A 6384-nucleotide genomic window follows, 5' to 3' on the forward strand; every position below is an offset into this window, starting at 1 on the left:
CATGGGCCTTATAGGTCACCTGAGCATTATGCAACAACTTTCCAGTGATTAAATTTAATTCATCATAACAATACACTTAGCAGTTGCTTAGTTTGTTTACTCAATACCCATACACAAGGTAGGGGAACAAAAAATGCATTTCAACTAATCAGTTATATTCAGCAATAATCAGTAGTGCCCCTACTACACATGAACCCCTGACCCTTAGGCCTTGATATTTGATTAATACCAAGGAGCAGATTTCAAACCACTCATTCATTTTCAGTATATAAGTACACCCCCCCCCCCCATATTACCCCTGACCCTGGGGCCTTGAAATTCACAATTCTGGAAGATTAGGGCCCTTGTAGATAATAACTATATAGGTAGTTCATCTGCTTAATACCCTAGAGCAGAGAAGAAAATTTTTAAAGATTTAATGAATTTTCACTATATAATCTATAGAGCCCCGCACTAACACCAAAACCCCTGACCCTGGGGCCATAAAATTCATAATTTTGGTAGAGGAACTCTTGCTCATCATAATTATGCACTTAGTTAGTTTATTTAATACCCAGGAGCAATGAAGAAGATTTTCAAAGAATTCCTGTATTTTCACTATATAATCAATAGAGCCCCACCCTAACACCAGAACCCCTGACCCTGGGGCCATAAAATTCACAATTTTGGTTGAGGCACTCTTGTTCATCATAACTATGCACCTAGTTAGTTTATTTAATACCCAGGAGCACAGAAGAAGATTTTGAAATAATTCATGTATTTTAACTACATAATCTATCGAGCCCCCCCCCCCCCCCCAGCACTAGAACCCCTGACCCTGGGGCCATAAAATTCACAATTTTGGTAGAGGCACTCTTGCTCATCATAACTATGCACTTAGTTTATTTAATACCCAGGAGCAGAGAAGATTTTCAAAGAATTCATGTATTTTCACTATATAATCAATAGAGCCCCCCCCCCCCTAATACCAGAACCCCTAATCCTGGGGCCATAAAATTCACAATATTGGTAAAGGCACTCTTGCTCACCATAACTAGGCACTTAGTTAGTTTATTTAATACCCAGGAGCAGAGAAGAAGATTTTCAAAGAATTCATGTATTTTCACTATATAATCAATAGAGCCCCACCCTAACACCAGAACCCCTGACCCTGGGGCCATAAAATTCACAATTTTGGTAGAGGCACTCTTGCTCATCATAATTATATACTTAGTTAGTTTATTTAATACCCAGGAGCAGAGAAGAAGATTTTCAAAGAATTCATGTATTTTCACTATATAATCAATAGAGCCCCACCCTAACACCAGAACCCCTGACCCTGGGGCCATAAAATTCACAATTTTGGTAGAGGCACTCTTGCTCATCATAACTATGTACTTAGTTAGTTTATTTAATACCCAGGAGCAGAGAAGAAGATTTTCAAAGAAATAATGCATTTTCACTACCTACTTATTTAGCCCCGCCCTAGCACTAGAACCCCTGACCCCAGGGCCATGAATTTCACAATTTTGGTAGAGGACTCATTGCTGATTACATTCATGCAAACAGTTTGACTGCTTGATGCCCAGGAGTAAAGAAGAAGATTTTTAAAGATTGCATTAATTTTAGTGGTTTTGGCCCCACCCCTCAGGCCCCTGGGGGGCAGGGATCATGAAATTCACAATTTTTGTTCCCCTTCACCCATAGATGCTTTGTGCCAAATTTGGTTGAAATTGGTTCAGTGGTTGCAGAGAAGAAGCTGAAAATGTTCCAATGTTAACGCTAACGCACAACGCACGACGCACAACGCACAACGCACGACGCACGACGACGGACGAAAACGGATAGCAATAGGTCACCTGAGTTTACTCAGGTGACCTAAAAATCTTATTCACAAGCCATACTAGAATGACTAGCTAACGGAACCGTGTAAAACTATGAGAAACAATAAAAGAAACAATAAAAAAAGTTTTTGATTTGAACACATTTTATTATGAAGTATATACATAAAAGGATTGGGAAGCATGCATATCCTATATAAGCCCTCTACACAGGTACAAGCTCTTTTAGGCTCATTAAAAACATTTTCATGTTCATATAAAAAAATATGATTAACTAACACAAAAATGATTGGAATTTAAGCAATATAAATAAATAAATATAACATAAGAGTGGAAAATTAATTAAGACTATGATAGATTAATATATAAAAGGAGAGAGAGAGAGAGAGAGAGAGAGAGGTCAGAGTAGAGAAAATTTTGGTTCTCGACATTACTCATACTATAGGAAATATAAATTGAAAGGCTGGTTGCCCCTCCCCCCTCAACTTAAAAAAATAGTTTGTTTTTAAAGTGCGTTAATGTAGTCCCCAAATAAATGCACTTTGAAAAAAAATGTGTGTAATTTTTCAATGTGCGTTGTAAGAGAGTTGTGAAATTATGTATGTCAAGATTTCCTCTTATATTCTTAATAACATTAAAGAATACAAATAAATGTAATAAAGAATGATTATTCGGTTAACATGGCTTGATCAATAGCAAAAGCTCTGAGACGAATTTTCCATGATGCTCTAACGAAATATGCCAGCAGAGCAATTGCTATATATAATCACATGTTAACTTAATAAGGTTGTTTTCTTCTTAATAGTACCATTTGATAAGTCTGTAAAAGATTATCTTCTCAGGTTAATGCAGCAAAGTCTTCTAAGCTCCTTTCTGAGTTTAAGGTCATAAAACCAGTAAATAAATGGATTAGCGATGTGATTCAAAAGATTAAAACGGAGTAAGAAGTAGTGAATATTTCTCATGAATCCTTTTTGTTCTTCTGTGCTTGCAAAACTGTAGATTCGAGTAGCTAGTGAAATTAGATAGGAAACTACGTAGACAATAATGATGACAAGAAACATGACACTGATATTTATTCTAGCTCTATGTTTCCGGCTTCCGTTTTTCCTGTAGGTATCCTTGGATTCCTTATTAAAGGGAAGCGTAAGTGTTTTATTCTTTTCATCCCCCCAAAATTTTGTTTCTTTGGATGCGATATTGTCGTTTCCATCTGGAAATTGTTTTGCTTGATATCGTCTGTCAGGAGAAAGCTTAAGATAAATTGTTCTAGTCACAGGAATGTAAAGAAAGATTATGATGATAATGTTTATTAGAGAAATAAATAGTAAAACTCCTAAATATGGTATCATCACATTCAAACTATCGATGCCGTCATCAGTATGACAAAAAGATAGATTAGCTGTGGTATTGACAGATCTTGACTCATATATTCCATTGAATGTCAAAACTGGAACTGCATATCCAAAGGGAAGTAGAAAAATAACCAAAACGAGTATTTTGCACATTTTTGGGGTCATTGGTTGACGAAACGGACGGCAAATGATCAAATACCTCTGCAATGCTATAGCAAGTATCAAATGAGCTGAAAATCCACCAGTGAATACGATTGAAAAAGACATCATTTTACACAAGAATTTCCCGGGGTAGTTGTAACGCATGGTGTTGTTTAAGTGAAACTGAGTAACATTCGACATAGATCCCGCCACATCTACAACGGCAAGAAGTGGTATAAAATACCTGGATCCGCTCCTGTCTTCAACATATTTAGTGTACATCACAATAACCAGACAATTTCCAAGTATTCCGAAGATAGCCGCAATCATTTGAACAATTGTGTTTGGGAGAAGCTGCTTCGAATATTCCCCTGACAAAGTCTCAGCGTCCGCCATATTTACATTTGAAACGAAGAAAAAGTTTAATATTTATCCAAATTTATGATGGAGACTTCAAACTAAAACTAAGCGTATTAGATAACAACTCTGTTGTCAAAATATGGTTTCATTCTTTTAAAAGAAACCTGAGTAGGCAGCTGTTTCCAAATAATACGAGGAAATGTATGTACAGGCATAGCGCACTTTGTAATTATGCATAATTGGTTATATATTGAAGAAATCAATTTAAATATATATGTTGCCTCTATTATTTCCTTCTACCGGTAGATTTATTAAACATATATTCCAAAGTTTAAGTTTACACTATATGGTATTAATGAATGCATACGTGTGGAATCAAAATTTAAAAATTCAAATTCCAAAGTTAATTTTTTTTTATCATATTGCATAATTTAAATGAGTGTATTTGCAAGCAAACATTAGAATGCATTATATGTACATGTACGTTCGAAATGAAAATTTAATAGCCATTCTCTTTAAGCATTCATACCCTTATATATTAGAGAGTGTGGCACGCATGGTCTTAGATTTTTATGAAACTTGGTACACATATTCCTATATTGATGTATGAAACGTGAATTCATTATAAAATGGTTCCATGGTAACCATGAGAACAAAAATAATTTCCTATTGGCTAAAAAGTGCTAAATTTTGATGAGAAAAGACCTTTTTTTTTACTCATTTAAAGTCTTTAATAGAACATGACTTTACCTTTTTGCCAAAATACACCATGTTATATTTCTTTAGATAAATTTTTGATATTTTAGCAACTTTACCTCATAGAAAAAAATACCCCCCCCCCCGTATTAAGGTAGGATTTTTCTGGGGGGGGGGATTGTAGATTTAATACTCTTTTGAAAAGCCTGGTTTAGATTTTTGCGGACAGTTGGGAAAAATTATAAACATTGGTTTGAATGTCCATATACAGCTCTAAGATAAATATCAAAGAACCACTTGGTATTCATATTTAGTTTTCATGTTACCACGGTTATGTGTTTTTATACTTTTCTTTAAAAATTCCAAACAAGGACATATTACCGGAGTATTTTAAAATAGATTAAAACAAATTTAGACATATTGTAAACAATGGCAATAACAAAGAGAAAAAAGTCAATTTCCATAATTAAGGGTCAAAGGTCAAGGAAAAAAGGAAGATTAAGATAGGGATTTAAGGAAACTAAACAAACTTTTTTATGTGTCATAACTAATGCTCAATGTTTTAAACAACATATGAATTGACAAGTTTATAGTTGACAATAACTAGCATTATATTAATTGGTGAATTATATTCGAAAGAATGTCAAGATAACAATGGTATATATAAATTTTGCCGACTTGTCCCCAGCTTTCACTGAAAGTTGGGAATATAAGTTCGGATCCGTCTGTCCTCTCTCTCCGACTTTCCTTTTGAAGCCAAGTCTAGAGAAGCCTTTGCAATTAAATTATACATAGCAACTTCCTGTGGCCTAAGGAAGACCCCAATTGAATTTCAGGTCAAAGTTCAAGGTTATAAATTCATATATTTTGTCTGTAAAAACATTTTATAATTGTGCGAGATTATATGAAGCCTTAGATGGAATGATTGTATACTGTTTAACGTCCCTCTCCAGAATATTTCACTGATATGGAGACGTCACCATTGCCGGTGAAGGGCTGCAAATTTAAGCCTATGCTCGGCACTTACGGCCTTTGAGCAGGGAGGGATCTTTATCGTGCCACACCTGCTGCGACACGGGGCCTCGGTTTGTACTATCTCATCCGAAGGACCGCCCCATTTAGTCGCCTTTTACGACAAGCAAGAGGTACTGAGGACCTATTCTAACCCGGATCCCCACGGGGCATAAAACCTTAGATCTTTTTCATTTAAAGTTTAAACCACAGCATGCAAAAGCGTAAAAGATCCCTATTTATTTCCAGGTGAAATGGAGTACGTGTCTTTTAATGCCAGAATAGATTCATAGAGAAAAGGGATGCACAGTTAATGTCGATTTAAATTTGTAGTGAATGTGTGAAAAATAAAATACGTCAAAAATGACGGTGATCATGTGTTGTAGATATTGAACTTCAAAAGTAAAACACGCTGGCACAATCAAGCGAGGATTTCTCCCAATGTAGTAATCCCATATGCATTGAAAGCCGCTGTTCATGAAATTGTAAAGGCCTACAAACAAGGCGGGTTTAAGTCCTTACTCAGGACCAGGGAATCTCATCAAAACAAGTGTGTAAGGTAGAAGTGGACATCGAAAAACAATGACGTTGTCGGACGTCATGAAAATTAACGGCGATAGCGCCGGGTGATCATATAAGGTCGTTTTTATTTTTTGTTAAATTTGCAAATAATTGAACGTAGCAAGCTAGAATTTTCAATATTTCTTCATTTTTTCTTGTTTTATGTTCCTTATGAATTTTGAAAGCACAGACTACATAGTACTAATTTTATAGCCTACGAACTTTTTGATAACCCCTCTGATAGTTTTCAAAAGTTAACTATAGTTAACTATAGTTATGACATTGACACTTTGAAAACTTTGGTTTACTATAGTGATAATCAAAAACTTTCTCAATTTGAAAAACTTTTTGGAAACTTTGACACTTTGATAAACTTTGGCGAAAACTTTGACACTTTGAAAAACTTTATCGGAAAACTTTGACACTTTGAAATACTTTAT

Source organism: Saccostrea cucullata, unplaced genomic scaffold (genome assembly GCF_032062105.1).
Source record: "Saccostrea cucullata isolate Sc308-1 unplaced genomic scaffold, CSIRO_AGI_Scuc_v1 ctg12147, whole genome shotgun sequence".
NCBI classification, from domain to species: domain Eukaryota; kingdom Metazoa; phylum Mollusca; class Bivalvia; order Ostreida; family Ostreidae; genus Saccostrea; species Saccostrea cuccullata.